The sequence below is a fragment of the Bombina bombina genome, chromosome 5, assembly GCF_027579735.1.
Source record: "Bombina bombina isolate aBomBom1 chromosome 5, aBomBom1.pri, whole genome shotgun sequence".
NCBI classification, from domain to species: Eukaryota; Metazoa; Chordata; class Amphibia; order Anura; family Bombinatoridae; genus Bombina; species Bombina bombina.
Window position 1 is genome coordinate 502,352,739 of NC_069503.1, and position 16,893 is coordinate 502,369,631.

Genomic DNA, 16,893 nt, shown 5'->3' on the forward strand with positions numbered 1-16,893 from the left:
TTTAAAAAGATAGATAATAGCTTTATTTCCCACTCTCCAGTTTTGCATAACCAAACAGTTATATTAATACACTTTTTACCTCTTTGATTACCTTATTTCTAAGTCTCTGTAGACTGCCCCCTTATCTCAGTTCTTTTGACAGACGTGCATTTTAGCCAATCACAAGAGTGAGCACAATGTGATCTATATGGCACACACAAACTAGCGCTGTCTAGCTGTAAAAAACTGTCAAAATACACTGAGATAAGAGGTAGCCTTCAATAGATTAGAAATTAGCATATGAGCTTACCTAGGTTTAGCTTTCAACAAAGAATACAAAGAGAACAAAGCACATTTGATGATAAAAGTAAATTGGAAAGTTGTTTAAAATTGTGTGTCATATCTGTCCTTAAAGGATGGACAGAACATTGAGTAAGCAAAGAAGTGACTTTCTGCAAAACAAACTGCTTTTATTATGTCTGAAGATATGGGTGTTACAGTCAGAGGATTAGAGTGGCCACTAAAATAGCTGCTGTTGTGTTTGCCTCAGGTATTTTTAACAATGTAGGAACAGTTAGCAGTACCACAATTTTTTACTGGCACCAAAAGATTATTCAACTACAATTTTCTGTAAAAATACTATCATTTTACATACATGCCCCCCCTTTGAGTTCTCACTTGTAACTTAACCTGCTTTTCTATTTAAAAAAATAATAATACTGGGTAACATTATGACAAGTAAAACAGTAATCCGTTACTATTTTCTAATTATGAAATTGTGTGTTTTATCCCTGCAGAAATATTAGTTAAGTTGTATAGGAAAAAAATGTGTAACTCTTCTTTAAAAAAAAAAAAGCATTAAAGGGACACTATACTACTAAAAAAATTGTATCATTCCTACATCTTGAATACTTAATACATAAAAATACATACAACATTATGAAGTGAAAGCTTTTTTTAAATTAAAATTTCAACTAATATTGCTGGATCAGTGTATTTTGTACTAATGCTCAGTGGTTGATAGGCAGCTCCTCCTAAAGCTCATTGGCTGATAAGGGCTTATTTTTAATAATGCTTATTGGTTGAAAGGGACTACCTGCTAATGCTCACTGATGTGAAGTGTACAAGTGACACTGATATCTTAAAGTGAAAGTCAATCCTAGCATTATACAAACGCTATGATTGACTATTGAAACAAATAAAGGGGACATTCATTCATGAAGTATAAGATACTAAATGTAGAAAGCTCCTTTATTTGTTTCAACCGATCGCCGTTCTTAGCTGCGACAGCCGGCCATGGCTAAAAATTTTTTTAGCCGTGAGCTGCTATAGCAGCTAAGAACGGCGATCAATTGAAACAAATAAAGGAGCTTTCTACACAAAGTATCTTAAACTTCATGAATGAAAGTCCCCTTTGTTTCAATAGTCAATTCTAGCGTTTGTACTATGCTAGGATTGACTTAAACTTTAAGTTTACATGTAAACAGCTTTAACCTATATATTTAACGAAAGGGAAAAAAAACTTCAGGTTTAAATGGTGTTTTTTTGTGTAGATTACAGATATACTTTCTAGCAGTATTTGAAATACAATACAGACAGTGCTAGCTGAAAAAATGCTTTAATTTGGAAAAAAATGAATGTTAAAAGTTAGCACTACCAGATTGAACTCAGTGCACTATTAATCTTAAAGGGACATTAAACACTAAATAAATACTAGATAGAATGTTGCATTCAAAGAAAAGATTAGTCTGAGAATAACGTGATGTAGATGTATTTAAGTTTCATTAGTTTTTTAAATATTGACAAAATAAGTGTAAAGTTTTAGGCCTAGATTTAGAGTTCGGCGGTAAAAGGGCTGTTAACGCTCCGCGGGTTTTTTTCTGGCCGCACCATAAATTTAACTCTGGTATCGAGAGTTCAAACAAATGCTGCGTTAGACTCCAAAAAAGGAGCGTAGAGCATTTTTACCGCAAATGCAACTCTCGATACCAGAGTTGCTTACGGACGCGGCCGGCATCAAAAACGTGCTCGTGCACGATTCTCCCATAGGAAACAATGGGGCTGTTTGAGCTGAAAAAAAACCTAACACCTGCAAAAAAGCAGCGTTCAGCTCCTAACGCAGCCCCATTGTTTCCTATGGGGAAACACCTCCTAAGTCTGCACCTAACACCCTAACATGTACCCCGAGTCTAAACACCCCTAACCTTACACTTATTAACCCCTAATCTGCCGCCCCCGCTATCGCTGTCCCCTGCATTACACTTTTAACCCCTAATCTGCCGCTCCGTAAACCGCCGCCACCTACGTTATCCCTATGTACCCCTAATCTGCTACCCCTAACATCGCCGACCCCTATGTTATATTTATTAACCCCTAATCTGCCCCCCACAACGTCGCCGACACCTACCTACACTTATTAACCCCTAATCTGCCGAGCGGACCTGAGCGCTACTATAATAAAGTTATTAAGCCCTAATCCGCCTCACTAACCCTATCATAAATAGTATTAACCCCTAATCTGCCCTCCCTAACATCGCCGACACCTACCTTCAATTATTAACCCCTAATCTGCCGACCGGAGCTCACCGCTATTCTAATAAATGTATTAACCCCTAAAGCTAAGTCTAACCCTAACACTAACACCCCCCTAAGTTAAATATAATTTTTATCTAACGAAATAAATTAACTCTTATTAAATAAATAATTCCTATTTAAAGCTAAATACTTACCTGTAAAATAAATCCTAATATAGCTACAATATAAATTATAATTATATTATACCTATTTTAGGATTAATATTTATTTTACAGGCAACTTTGTAATTATTTTAACCAGGTACAATAGCTATTAAATAGTTAAGAACTATTTAATAGTTACCTAGTTAAAATAATTACAAATTTACCTGTAAAATAAATCCTAACCTAAGATATAATTAAACCTAACACTACCCTATCAATAAAATAATTAAATAAACTACCTACAATTACCTACAATTAACCTAACACTACACTATCAATAAATTAATTAAACACAATTGCTACAAATAAATAACATTAAATAAACTATCTAAAGTACAAAAAATAAAAAAGAACTAAGTTACAGAAAATAATAAAATATTTACAAACATAAGAAAAATATTACAACAATTTTAAACTAATTACACCTACTCTAAGCCCCCTAATAAAATAACAAAGCCCCCCAAAATAAAAAATTCCCTACCCTATTCTAAAATACAAATATTACAAGCTCTTTTACCTTACCAGCCCTGAACAGGGCCCTTTGCGGGGCATGCCCCAAGAATTTCAGCTCTTTTGCCTGTAAAAAAAAACATACAATACCCCCCCCCAACATTACAACCCACCACCCACATACCCCTAATCTAACCCAAACCCCCCTTAAATTAACCTAACACTACCCCCCTGATGATCTTCCTACCTTGTCTTCACCATGCCAGGTTCACCGATCCGTCCTGGCTCCAAGATCTTCATCCAACCCAAGTGGGGGCTAGACATCCACTGAAGAAGTCCAGAAGAGGGTCCAAAGTCTTCCTCCTATCCGGCAAGAAGAGGACATCCGGACCGGCAAACATCTTCTCCAAGCGGCATCTTCTATCTTCTTCCATCCGATGACGACCGGCTCCATCTTGAAGACCTCCAGCGCGGATCCATCCTCTTCTTCCGACGACTAGACGACGAATGACGGTTCCTTTAAGGGACGTCATCCAAGATGGCGTCCCTCGAATTCCGATTGGCTGATAGGATTCTATCAGCCAATCGGAATTAAGGTAGGAATTTTCTGATTGGCTGATGGAATCAGCCAATCAGAATATAGTTCAATCCGATTGGCTGATCCAATCAGCCAATCAGATTGAGCTCGCATTCTATTGGCTGTTCCGATCAGCCAATAGAATGCGAGCTCAATCTGATTGGCTGATTGGATCAGCCAATCGGATTGAACTATATTCTGATTGGCTGATTCCATCAGCCAATCAGAAAATTCCTACCTTAATTCCGATTGGCTGATAGAATCCTATCAGCCAATCGGAATTCGAGGGACGCCATCTTGGATGACGTCCCTTAAAGGAACCGTCATTCGTCGTCTAGTCGTCGGAAGAAGAGGATGGATCCGCGCTGGAGGTCTTCAAGATGGAGCCGGTCGTCATCGGATGGAAGAAGATAGAAGATGCCGCTTGGAGAAGATGTTTGCCGGTCCGGATGTCCTCTTCTTGCCGGATAGGAGGAAGACTTTGGACCCTCTTCTGGACTTCTTCAGTGGATGTCTAGCCCCCACTTGGGTTGGATGAAGATCTTGGAGCCAGGACGGATCGGTGAACCTGGCATGGTGAAGACAAGGTAGGAAGATCATCAGGGGGGTAGTGTTAGGTTAATTTAAGGGGGGTTTGGGTTAGATTAGGGGTATGTGGGTGGTGGGTTGTAATGTTGGGGGGGGGTATTGTATGTTTTTTTTTACAGGCAAAAGAGCTGAAATTCTTGGGGCATGCCCCGCAAAGGGCCCTGTTCAGGGCTGGTAAGGTAAAAGAGCTTGTAATATTTGTATTTTAGAATAGGGTAGGGAATTTTTTATTTTGGGGGGCTTTGTTATTTTATTAGGGGGCTTAGAGTAGGTGTAATTAGTTTAAAATTGTTGTAATATTTTTCTTATGTTTGTAAATATTTTATTATTTTCTGTAACTTAGTTCTTTTTTATTTTTTGTACTTTAGATAGTTTATTTAATGTTATTTATTTGTAGCAATTGTGTTTAATTAATTTATTGATAGTGTAGTGTTAGGTTAATTGTAGGTAATTGTAGGTAGTTTATTTAATTATTTTATTGATAGGGTAGTGTTAGGTTTAATTATATCTTAGGTTAGGATTTATTTTACAGGTAAATTTGTAATTATTTTAACTAGGTAACTATTAAATAGTTCTTAACTATTTAATAGCTATTGTACCTGGTTAAAATAATTACAAAGTTGCCTGTAAAATAAATATTAATCCTAAAATAGGTATAATATAATTATAATTTATATTGTAGCTATATTAGGATTTATTTTACAGGTAAGTATTTAGCTTTAAATAGGAATTATTTATTTAATAAGAGTTAATTTATTTCGTTAGATAAAAATTATATTTAACTTAGGGGGGTGTTAGTGTTAGGGTTAGACTTAGCTTTAGGGGTTAATACATTTATTAGAATAGCGGTGAGCTCCGGTCGGCAGATTAGGGGTTAATAATTGAAGGTAGGTGTCGGCGATGTTAGGGAGGGCAGATTAGGGGTTAATACTATTTATGATAGGGTTAGTGAGGCGGATTAGGGCTTAATAACTTTATTATAGTAGCGCTCAGGTCCGCTCGGCAGATTAGGGGTTAATAAGTGTAGGTAGGTGTCGGCGACGTTGTGGGGGGCAGATTAGGGGTTAATAAATATAACATAGGGGTCGGCGATGTTAGGGGTAGCAGATTAGGGGTACATAGGGATAACGTAGGTGGCGGCGATTTGCGGTCGGAAGATTAGGGGTTAATTATTTTAAGTAGCTTGCGGCGACGTTGTGGGGGGCAAGTTAGGGGTTAATAGATATAATACAGGGGTCGGCGGTGTTAGGGGCAGCAGATTAGGGGTACATAAGTATAACGTAGGTGGCGGTCGGCAGATTAGGGGTTAAAAATTTTAATCGAGTGGCGGCGGTGTGGGGGGACCTCGGTTTAGGGGTACATAGGTAGTTTATGGGTGTTAGTGTACTTTAGGGTACAGTAGTTAAGAGCTTTATAAACCGGCGTTAGCCAGAAAGCTCTTAACTCCTGCTATTTTCAGGCGGCTGGAATCTTGTCGTTAGAGCTCTAACGCTCACTGCAGAAACGACTCTAAATACCAGCGTTAGAAAGATCCCATTGAAAAGATAGGCTACGCAAATGGCGTAGGGGGATCTGCGGTATGGAAAAGTCGCGGCTGAAAAGTGAGCGTTAGACCCTTTAATCACTGACTCCAAATACCAGCGGGCGCCCAAAACCAGCGTTAGGAGCCTCTAACGCTGGTTTTGACGGCTACCGCCGAACTCTAAATCTAGGCCTTAGTGTCTATAAAACAATGGGAATTGCCATGTTGTAACTTAGGTTACTTTCTCTGCTGTGACCAATTAGGGACAGTTATGTGCAGCCAATGTGGAATATAACATTGTTCTGCACTTTCATTTTTAACAGGAACTGAAAAGCTCACAATTCCATAATGGAATTACAGGAAAGGGGGAGGAAATAAATAATGAAAGTATATTGCAGAGTTTTTTTATATACATTATTTATAATTTTATATTATCGTTTTAAAGTGTTTAATGTCCCTTAAACCACATCTCAGCCCCACATGCTTTGAGTGCTGCTACCTACTGACAATGATTAAGGAGTCATTGGAACTCAGATCATGCATTGTGGACAGATGCAGGTGCACACTACCTACAATTGTATTCACAGTGGATCATATGGATATTAAAGGGACAGTACACTGTAAAATAGTTTTTCCATTAATGTATTTTAAATGACTTGTTATACCAACTGCAGAGTATAAAATATTTGAGAAATTCAATTTTCATGCTTATTTGTGTATATGAAGTAGCTGATTTTGTGCTTTGAAACCACAGCCTATTACAATGGGTTGAACTTAAAGGTGATATCCGATCTCATTATGTTCTAAGTTTGTGTAAACAGACTTGCTTCCTTATCTTTTATTTGGCTGGAACACCAAAGCTCAATACATAGAGAGAACAATGGAAAATGATCATTTTATTACTTAACTATCCTGCATCCCACTGAGAGTGTAATCTCTTCTGCTGGCTGTGTATACTTAGGCTATTCAATAGCCTATACCCCAGTATTAATTTGTTCAGTATAGGTGGCGATACCACAGGCTAAATCAGCTATTTCAAATGCTGAAATAGGAATAAAGGAGCTACTTGTAACCAATTTAATACACTCTAGCAGGATCATTGGGAATAATTTAAAGGGGAGAATCTTTTTGGGTGAACTGTCCCTTTAAGTGTTATCTGTTTAGTAGTCAAAACATTTAAGAAGAATTGTGTAAAATTAAGTGTATTAAAAAAATGCTTCTGATGGTATGTGAAATGCTGTAAATTTCAAATACTAATAGAATGTCCCTTTAAAATGGAATATTGCCACTAAAACTATAGTGAATTGCAGAAGACGGTTCAATGTACCATTCTCTGGAACACACCTGTATCAATACAAATCATATTGAATTAGAGTAAGCCGCCAAACATAGAATTTGGTATCATTTTTACTGCCCCTTCTAAAATATAAAAACCCAGACTCTTTGTGATTCGTTGCCTTCTGTCAATAATAGATAACTTTATACCTATTCAAAAATAATAAGAATCTTTTTTCTCCTGTTAAGTGTGGTCAGTCCACGGGTCATCATTACTTCTGGGATATTAACTCCTCCCCAACAGGAAGTGCAAGAGGATTCACCCAGCAGAGCTGCTATATAGCTCCTCCCCTCTACGTCACACCCAGTCATTCTCTTGCACCCAACGAATAGATAGGATGTGTGAGAGGACTGTGGTGATTATATTTAGTTTCATACCTTCAATCAAAAGTTTGTTATTTTATAATAGCACCGGAGTGTGTTATTCCTTCTCTGGTAGAATTTGAAGAAGAATCTACCTGAGTTTTTTTCTATGATTTTAGCCGGCGTAGTTAAGATCATATTGCTGTTTCTCGGCCATCTGAGGAGAGGTAAACTTCAGATCAGGGGACAGCGGGCAGATTAATCTGCAAAGAGGTATGTAGCAGCTTATTATTTTCTGACAATGGAATTGATGAGAAAATTCTGCCATACCGATATAATGTAAATTCAGCCTTAAATGCAGTAGCAGCAACTGGTATCAGGCTGTCATGTATGTATATTTTACACTTCAGTATTCTGGGGAATGGCACTTCACTGGTATTATACTGTATGCATAAGACTTTAGCCTAATTTGCAGGGACTAGCAACAGGCTTTTTAATAACACTTAATTTATTTAATGTTAAACGTTTTTTGCTGGCATGTAAAATCGTTTAATTTTCTGAGGTACTGGGTGAAAAAATGTTTTGGGCACTATTTTTTTCCACTTGGCAGTCGTTTTATTTAATTTAAGACAGTTTACTGATCTCTCTCACTGTTGTGTGTGAGGGGGAGGGGCCTTTTTTGGCGCTTTTGCTACGCATCAAAAAATTCAGTCAGAAGTTTATTGTCTTCCCTGCATGATCCGGTTCATCTCTACAGAACTCAGGGGTCTTCAAAACTTATTTTGAGGGAGGTAATCACTCACAGCAGAGCTGTGAGATTGTAGTTGACTGTGATAAAAAACGTTTGTTTTTTTTTTTGTTTTGTTTTTTTTTTCTGCTATCAGGGTTTGTTATCCTTTGCTAATGGGAGCAATCCTTTGCTAAAATTGTGTTTTTACAAAGATTTGATTCTATAACTTCTCAGTTTATTAATTTTCAACTGTCATAACTTTTTCTGTGCTTCTTATAGGCACAGTACGTTTTCATATTATAGTAAATTACTTGAAAAGTATTTCCAAGTTGCTAGTTTATTTGCTAGTGTGTTAAACATGTCTGATTCAGAGGAAGATATCTGTGCTATATGTGCTAAAGCCAAAGTGGAGCCCAATAGAAATTTATGTACTAACTGCATTGATGCTACTTTAAATAAAAGTCAATCTGTACAAATTGAACATATTTCACCAAACAACGAGGGGAGAGTTATGCCGACTAACTCGCCTCACGTGTCAGTACCTGCATCTCCCGCTCGGGAGGTGCGTGATATTGTAGCGCCGAGTACATCTGGGCGTCCATTACAAATCACATTACAGGATATGGCTACTGTTATGACTGAAGTTTTGGCTAAATTACCAGAACTAAGAGGTAAGCGTGATCACTCTGGGGTGAGAACAGAGTGCGCTGATAATATTAGGGCCATGTCAGACACTGCGTCACAATTTGCAGAACATGAGGACGGAGAGCTTCATTCTGCGGGTGACGGTTCTGATCCAAACAAACTGGATTCAGACATTTCAAATTTTAAATTTAAGCTGGAAAACCTCCGTGTATTACTAGGGGAGGTGTTAGCGGCTCTGAATGATTGTAACACAGTTGCAATACCAGAGAAAATGTGTAGGTTGGATAAATATTTTGCGGTACCGTCGAGTACTGACGTTTTTCCTATACCTAAGAGACTTACTGAAATTGTTACTAAGGAGTGGGATAGACCCGGTGTGCCGTTCTCACCCCCTCCTATATTTAGAAAGATGTTTCCAATAGACGCCACCACACGGGACTTATGGCAAACGGTCCCTAAGGTGGAGGGAGCAGTTTCTACTTTAGCTAAGCGTACCACTATCCCGGTGGAGGATAGCTGTGCCTTTTCAGATCCAATGGATAAAAAGTTAGAGGGTTACCTTAAGAAAATGTTTGTTCAACAAGGTTTTATATTGCAACCTCTTGCATGCATTGCGCCTGTCACGGCTGCAGCAGCATTTTGGTTTGAGTCTCTGGAAGAGACACTTGAATCAGCTCCATTAGATGAGATTACACACAAGCTTAAAGCCCTTAAGTTAGCTAACTCATTTATTTCGGATGCCGTAGTACATTTAACTAAACTTACGGCTAAGAATTCCGAATTCGCCATTCAGGCACGCAGAGCACTGTGGCTAAAATCCTGGTCAGCTGACGTTACTTCTAAATCTAAATTGCTTAATATACCTTTCAAAGGGCAGACCTTATTCGGGCCCGGGTTGAAAGAAATTATCGCTGACATTACAGGAGGTAAAGGCCATGCCCTGCCTCAAGACAGAGCCAAACCTAAGGCTAGACAGTCTAATTTTCGTTCCTTTCGTAATTTCAAAGCAGGAGCAGCATCAACTTCCTCTGCACCAAAACAGGAAGGAGCTGTTGCTCGCTACAGACAAGGCTGGAGACCTAACCAGTCCTGGAACAAGGGCAAGCAGGCCAGGAAACCTGCTGCTGCCCCTAAGACAGCATGAATTGAGGGCCCCCGATCCGGGAACGGATCTAGTGGGGGGCAGACTTTCTCTCTTCGCCCAGGCTTGGGCAAGAGATGTCCAGGATCCCTGGGCGTTAGAGATCATATCTCAGGGATACCTTCTGGACTTCAAATCCTCTCCCCCAAAAGGGAGATTTCATCTGTCAAGGTTGTCAACAAACCAAATAAAGAAAGAGGCGTTTCTACGCTGTGTACAAGATCTTTTACTAATGGGAGTGATCCATCCAGTTCCGCGGTCGGAACAAGGACAAGGGTTTTACTCAAATCTGTTTGTGGTTCCCAAAAAAGAGGGAACTTTCAGGCCAATCCTGGATTTAAAAATCCTAAACAAATTCCTAAGAGTTCCATCGTTCAAGATGGAAACTATTCGGACAATCTTACCCATGATCCAAAAGGGTCAGTACATGACCACAGTGGATTTAAAGGATGCTTACCTTCACATACCGATTCACAAAGATCATTACCGGTATCTAAGATTTGCCTTCCTAGACAGGCATTACCAGTTTGTAGCTCTTCCATTCAGATTTGCTACGGCTCCAAGAATCTTCACGAAGGTTCTGGGTGCTCTTCTGGCGGTACTAAGACCGCGAGGAATTTCGGTAGCTCCGTACCTAGACGACATTCTGATACAAGCTTCAAGCTTTCAAACTGCCAAGTCTCATACAGAGTTAGTACTGGCATTTCTAAGGTCGCATGGATGGAAGGTGAACGAAAAGAAGAGTTCTCTCTTTCCACTCAAAAGAGTTCCCTTCTTGGGGACTCTTATAGATTCTGTAGAAATGAAGATTTACCTGACAGAAGACAGGTTAACAAAGCTTCAAAATGCATGCCGTGTCCTTCATTCCATTCAACACCCGTCAGTAGCTCAATGCATGGAGGTGATCGGCTTAATGGTAGCGGCAATGGACATAGTACCCTTTGCACGCCTACATCTCAGACCGCTGCAATTGTGCATGCTAAGTCAGTGGAATGGGGATTACTCAGACTTGTCCCCTACTCTGAATCTGGATCAAGAGACTAGAAATTCTCTTCTATGGTGGCTTTCTCGGCCACATCTGTCCAGGGGGATGCCATTCAGCAGGCCAGACTGGACAATTGTAACAACAGACGCCAGCCTACTAGGTTGGGGCGCTGTCTGGAATTCTCTGAAGGCTCAGGGACAATGGAATCAGGAGGAGAGTCTCCTGCCAATAAACATTCTGGAATTGAGAGCAGTTCTCAATGCCCTTCTGGCTTGGCCCCAGTTAACAACTCGGGGGTTCATCAGGTTTCAGTCGGACAACATCACGACTGTAGCTTACATCAACCATCAGGGAGGGACAAGAAGCTCCCTAGCAATGATGGAAGTATCAAAGATAATTCGCTGGGCAGAGTCTCACTCTTGCCACCTGTCAGCAATCCACATCCCGGGAGTGGAGAACTGGGAGGCGGATTTCCTAAGTCGTCAGACTTTTCATCCGGGGGAGTGGGAACTTCATCCGGAGGTCTTTGCCCAAATACTTCGACGTTGAGGCAAACCAGAGATAGATCTCATGGCGTCTCGACAGAACGCCAAGCTTCCTCGTTACGGGTCCAGATCCAGGGATCCGGGAGCGGTTCTGATAGATGCTTTGACAGCACCTTGGACCTTCGGGATGGCTTATGTGTTTCCACCCTTCCCGATGCTTCCTCGATTGATTGCCAGAATCAAACAGGAGAGAGCATCAGTGATTCTAATAGCGCCTGCATGGCCACGCAGGACTTGGTATGCAGATCTAGTGGACATGTCATCCTGTCCACCTTGGTCTCTACCTCTGAAACAGGACCTTCATATCCAGGGTCCCTTCAAACATCAAAATCTAATTTCTCTGAAGCTGACTGCTTGGAAATTGAACGCTTGATCTTATCAAAACGTGGTTTTTCTGAGTCAGTTATTGATACCTTAATACAGGCTAGGAAGCCTGTTACCAGAAAGATTTACCATAAGATATGGCGCAAATACTCATATTGGTGCGAATCCAAGAGTTACTCATGGAGTAAGGTTAGGATTCCTAGGATATTGTCTTTTCTACAAGAAGGTTTAGAAAAGGGTTTATCCGCTAGTTCCTTAAAGGGACAGATTTCAGCTCTGTCCATTCTTTTACACAAACGTCTGTCAGAAGTTCCGGACGTTCAAGCTTTTTGTCAGGCTTTAGCTAGGATCAAGCCTGTGTTTAAAACTGTTGCTCCACCATGGAGTTTGAACTTAGTTCTTAATGTTTTACAGGGTGTTCCGTTTGAACCCCTTCATTCCATTGATATCAAGCTGTTATCTTGGAAAGTTCTGTTTTTAATGGCGATTTCCTCGGCTCGAAGAGTCTCTGAGTTATCTGCCTTACATTGTGATTCTCCTTATCTGATTTTTCATTCAGACAAGGTAGTTCTGCGTACTAAACCTGGGTTCCTACCTAAGGTGGTCTCTAACAGGAATATCAATCAAGAGATTGTTGTTCCATCTTTGTGTCCTAATCCTTCTTCGAAGAAGGAACGTCTGCTACACAATCTAGATGTAGTCCGTGCCCTGAAATTTTATCTACAGGCAACTAAGGATTTTCGACAAACGTCTTCCCTGTTTGTCGTTTATTCTGGTCAGAGGAGAGGTCAAAAAGCTTCGGCTACCTCTCTCTCTTTTTGGCTTCGTAGCATAATACGGTTAGCCTATGAGACTGCTGGACAGCAGCCTCCTGAAAGAATTACAGCACATTCTACTAGAGCTGTGGCTTCCACTTGGGCCTTTAAGAATGAGGCTTCTGTTGAACAGATTTGCAAGGCTGCAACTTGGTCTTCTCTTCATACTTTTTCCAAATTTTCCAAATTTGACACTTTTGCTTCTTCGGAGGCTGTTTTTGGGAGAAAGGTTCTTCAGGCAGTGGTTCCTTCCGTATAAAGAGCCTGCCTGTCCCTCCCGTCATCCGTGTACTTTAGCTTTGGTATTGGTATCCCAGAAGTAATGATGACCCGTGGACTGACCACACTTAACAGGAGAAAACAAAATTTATGCTTACCTGATAAATTCCTTTCTCCTGTAGTGTGGTCAGTCCACGGCCCGCCCTGTTTTTTATGGCAGGTCTAAAAAAAATTTTAAATTATACTCCAGTCACCACTGCACCCTTTGGCTTCTCCTTTCTCGTTGGTTCTTGGTCGAATGACTGGGTGTGACGTAGAGGGGAGGAGCTATATAGCAGCTCTGCTGGGTGAATCCTCTTGCACTTCCTGTTGGGGAGGAGTTAATATCCCAGAAGTAATGATGACCCGTGGACTGACCACACTACAGGAGAAAGGAATTTATCAGGTAAGCATAAATTTTGTTTTTTCAGTTTTTAAAAAAAACAGCAATTACTCTTATCCTTTTTTTTTATTATTAAATAATAATACAAGTAAAACTGAGCACTGGTTACCAAATACAGATTTCCTTATTTGAAAGGGACAGTCCCTAGTTCTGAGCTTTGTCCCTAGTCCACCCAGATATGCCTATTAACCATCCAGATACAACCACCAACCGTCCCCATACACACCCATTATCCAATCCCCTATCCATCCATTACCCCACAGCGTCCTGGTATGACCCCACCCACAAAATGGCAACAACCTCCCTCAACCATCTGAGTCCCTAATACTTGACCACAAATGTTGGGAAATATACAAATCCCCAAAATGCAGAATAGCAGTAACAATTTTCCATAACCTTCTCCCCCAGGAAGTAAAAGCAATAAGCATAAAGAAATTAGCAAAATAAATGCACCAGTTATGTCCCAAACGCAACAAACAAAAATGTTCTTCAAATTGCATTACTATAGTGATCCCAAAGATACATTATAGATTGGTAATCGTGTGGTTAAAGGGACAAAATTAAACTTTCATGATTCAGATAGAGCATGCAATTTTAAATAACTTTTCAATTTACTTCTAGTATCAAAATTGCTTAGTTCTCTTGGCATTCATTATTGATGGTTAAATTAAGGTAGGCTCAGGAGTGTACCTGTGACTTTAGTACTCTATGGCAGCAGTGTTTTGCAACATTATGTGTATCAATGTTATCATTTATTGCAAATACTGCTGCTATAGAGTACTTAAGACACATGCACACTCCTAAACTCTTATGAGCTTACCTTAAAATACTCTTCAATAAAAGATAACAAAAGAACTAAAATAAATTGATTAAATTAGTAAATCTAAATTCTATTTGAATCATGAAAGTTTCATTTTGACTTTACTGTTCCTTTAAGTAGGAAGTATTTGTATCTTGCGTGTGAGAGAGTATGTTACACTTTTTCTTAAAGTAAAAATGTACCCAGGCAAGCAGCTGATAAGAGCTCATTGTATTCAAATCTGCTGCAGAAACACCCTTTTAAATTGTCTGGACACTCCCACCCACCCAGTGATGGTTGATTTTTTTCCTGCTGCCTAATGATTACATAGCTTTTCTATAACCAATATTGCAGTATTGAAATTGTTAGTATAAGTGTCGGTTTTAATAGGCAAAATCTGCTAAATCAAATAAGATTTTTTTTAATTGTATGTTCTATCAGAATCATGAAGGAAAACATTTGGGTTTCATGTCCCTTTTAATTATGTTTTTATTAGCCCATATTGACAAATCTACCTGTAAAAATGTAAAGTATTTTATTGCCGTCACTTATGGTGATCATGGCCAATTGTACATAAATATTCCAGTCCATCTGGCGCGTCCACAAACAGGTTAACAAATCATCATCAACATCCCCAGGAACCAGTTGCAGCAGTCTCTTAGCAACGAGCAAGCGCCTCTGTCAGATGACTTATTTGCTCCATAGTTACATAGCAAATGAGATTTTAAGGAAAGCGTTATTGTTTAAGGTGCCTTCCCCAAAACTGAAGAAATGTAACTTAAAAGTAAATTTTGATCTATAAATTTACCTAATAACAGGCTCATATTTATTTAAAAAAATGTTTTTTATTGTATATCCCTACCAAAGTTGTATTAGTACAGTTCATTGGGAGGTACTTCCTGTTAATGTTTTTGGTTGATAGGTACTTCCTGCTAATGCTCAGTGAGCATTAGTTTGAATTACCTAATAGTCAATAAACATATTAAGAAGTATATTATTAAATATGTGTTTAATAACCATAAATTTATATTCAGTCCTTTAATTCTTCTAAAATATTGACCTGTGGCCCCATGTGTTAGAAAAATAGCATTCCCTGCTCTACAGTATACACCTTAAAGGGATATAATAATAAAACACTGTCTTTAATAATGTTTTTTTTTCTTCAAATCTTGATTTCTTTAAATGTTATATGTTATTTAAAATGACTCGCTTTATATACCTCTCATAATGTAAGGCCTTAGACTGGACTGAATCTAAGGGGTGAGGCCCTGATGGGAGTGAGCTGCCTTGTGTGGCAACAATGTTGTGATTGAGGGGAGGGCAATCCTAACCAATAAGTGCTCAGGGTTGGAAGGCCTCAGCCCTTTGCACCTGCATCTTGAAGCCTGTTCCCCTCCCTCCCTCCCTGATTAGGTGGGGAAGCAGATCTGTAGGTGCCATTAGGGTGCCTTAGTTATTAGTTGAACTAGAAGTGATAAGACCAGAATGGTCATTTTTGCTCCCCTTAGTGAGTTTTACGAGTCGACCTCCTGAGGCCTTCTGGTTGGAGTTTGAGTTGACAACATCCTAGCTAGGCAGGTGGTCTGGTCTCAGGCTATTGACTATGCGAGTGACGGCTATGAGGAGGAGAGACGTCCCCAGGACCGGGACTGCTCCTCCTAGAGTGGTTTGGCCGAAGATCTCAGATGAACAACTTTGTTCCTGTTAGGCGTTGTAGCGGGGCTCCGTCATATGAACAGCCTGGGTCCAGACCAGCTTAGCATGGGTTATAATACTAGGGTGCCACTTGCCGCCAGGTTTCTTTACCTTTCAGGTGAAGTTTATAGTTGTTGCCATTTTGTATAATAATTGCGACCTTATTGTCTTCACCCAACGCTCTGTGTTTGTGTATTTTTTCTTAGTAGTTAAGTTTTCAGCCACAAAAGAAATAGGGCTTTCAATCTCTTATGAACAAAGCCTATCCAAAGCCTGGTCTAAGCAAGTGCTGTTGAGTTCAGTGCTTGCTGCCAAAACGTGGTGAGCAAAAATTATAGTCAAGTTACTCCTGTCTCAAAAGCATTTGCAAGCACTAAGATGAGTGCGAAAGGAGTTAAAAAGACAATCCCTAGGAAGCAAAAAAGCTAATTCTGCAACCCCCAAATGCCACAAATCAAATAACTAGTTTAGTCAATGTGCAATATGCAGCAGTTTGAAAAGCTAGGTTACAGATTTTGCTTCTTGGCATCTCTACTGAACGTAGGACAAAGCACAATTTTTACACTAAAGCAAAAAGGTGTTTTTTAAATAATTTCATTTTTAAAAGAAACAAGACAATCATGAATAAAGACTTTTTATTGATAAAAAGCAAATAAATCTGTCTTATGCAAAAAGCGAATCTCTGCAAATGACTGTCGCAATTTGCTGTGCAATTTCACACCCCAGTTCTGATGTCATGGAGCAATAATTAAAGTAATTATTCTGTCATTGCCAACACTTTTTTTTTCTTATGATGTTGCATGTTAAACAATTCTACAGGTACAAACCCCTTTATCTTATCTGGTTGGGACAGGAAAAGGTTTGGATTTCAGAATAGTTTAGATTTTGGAATATTTGTATATTTGCATTTTTAAAATCGTTGATTGGAGTAGCCATGTTAGTCCAGAGATTTAGATATCAAAATAACAAGAGTATTGCATTGAGCAATGATACTTTTTTTATTGGACTAACTATACATTTATAAGATGACAAGCTTTCGGAAGAGTTCCTTCCTTTATCAA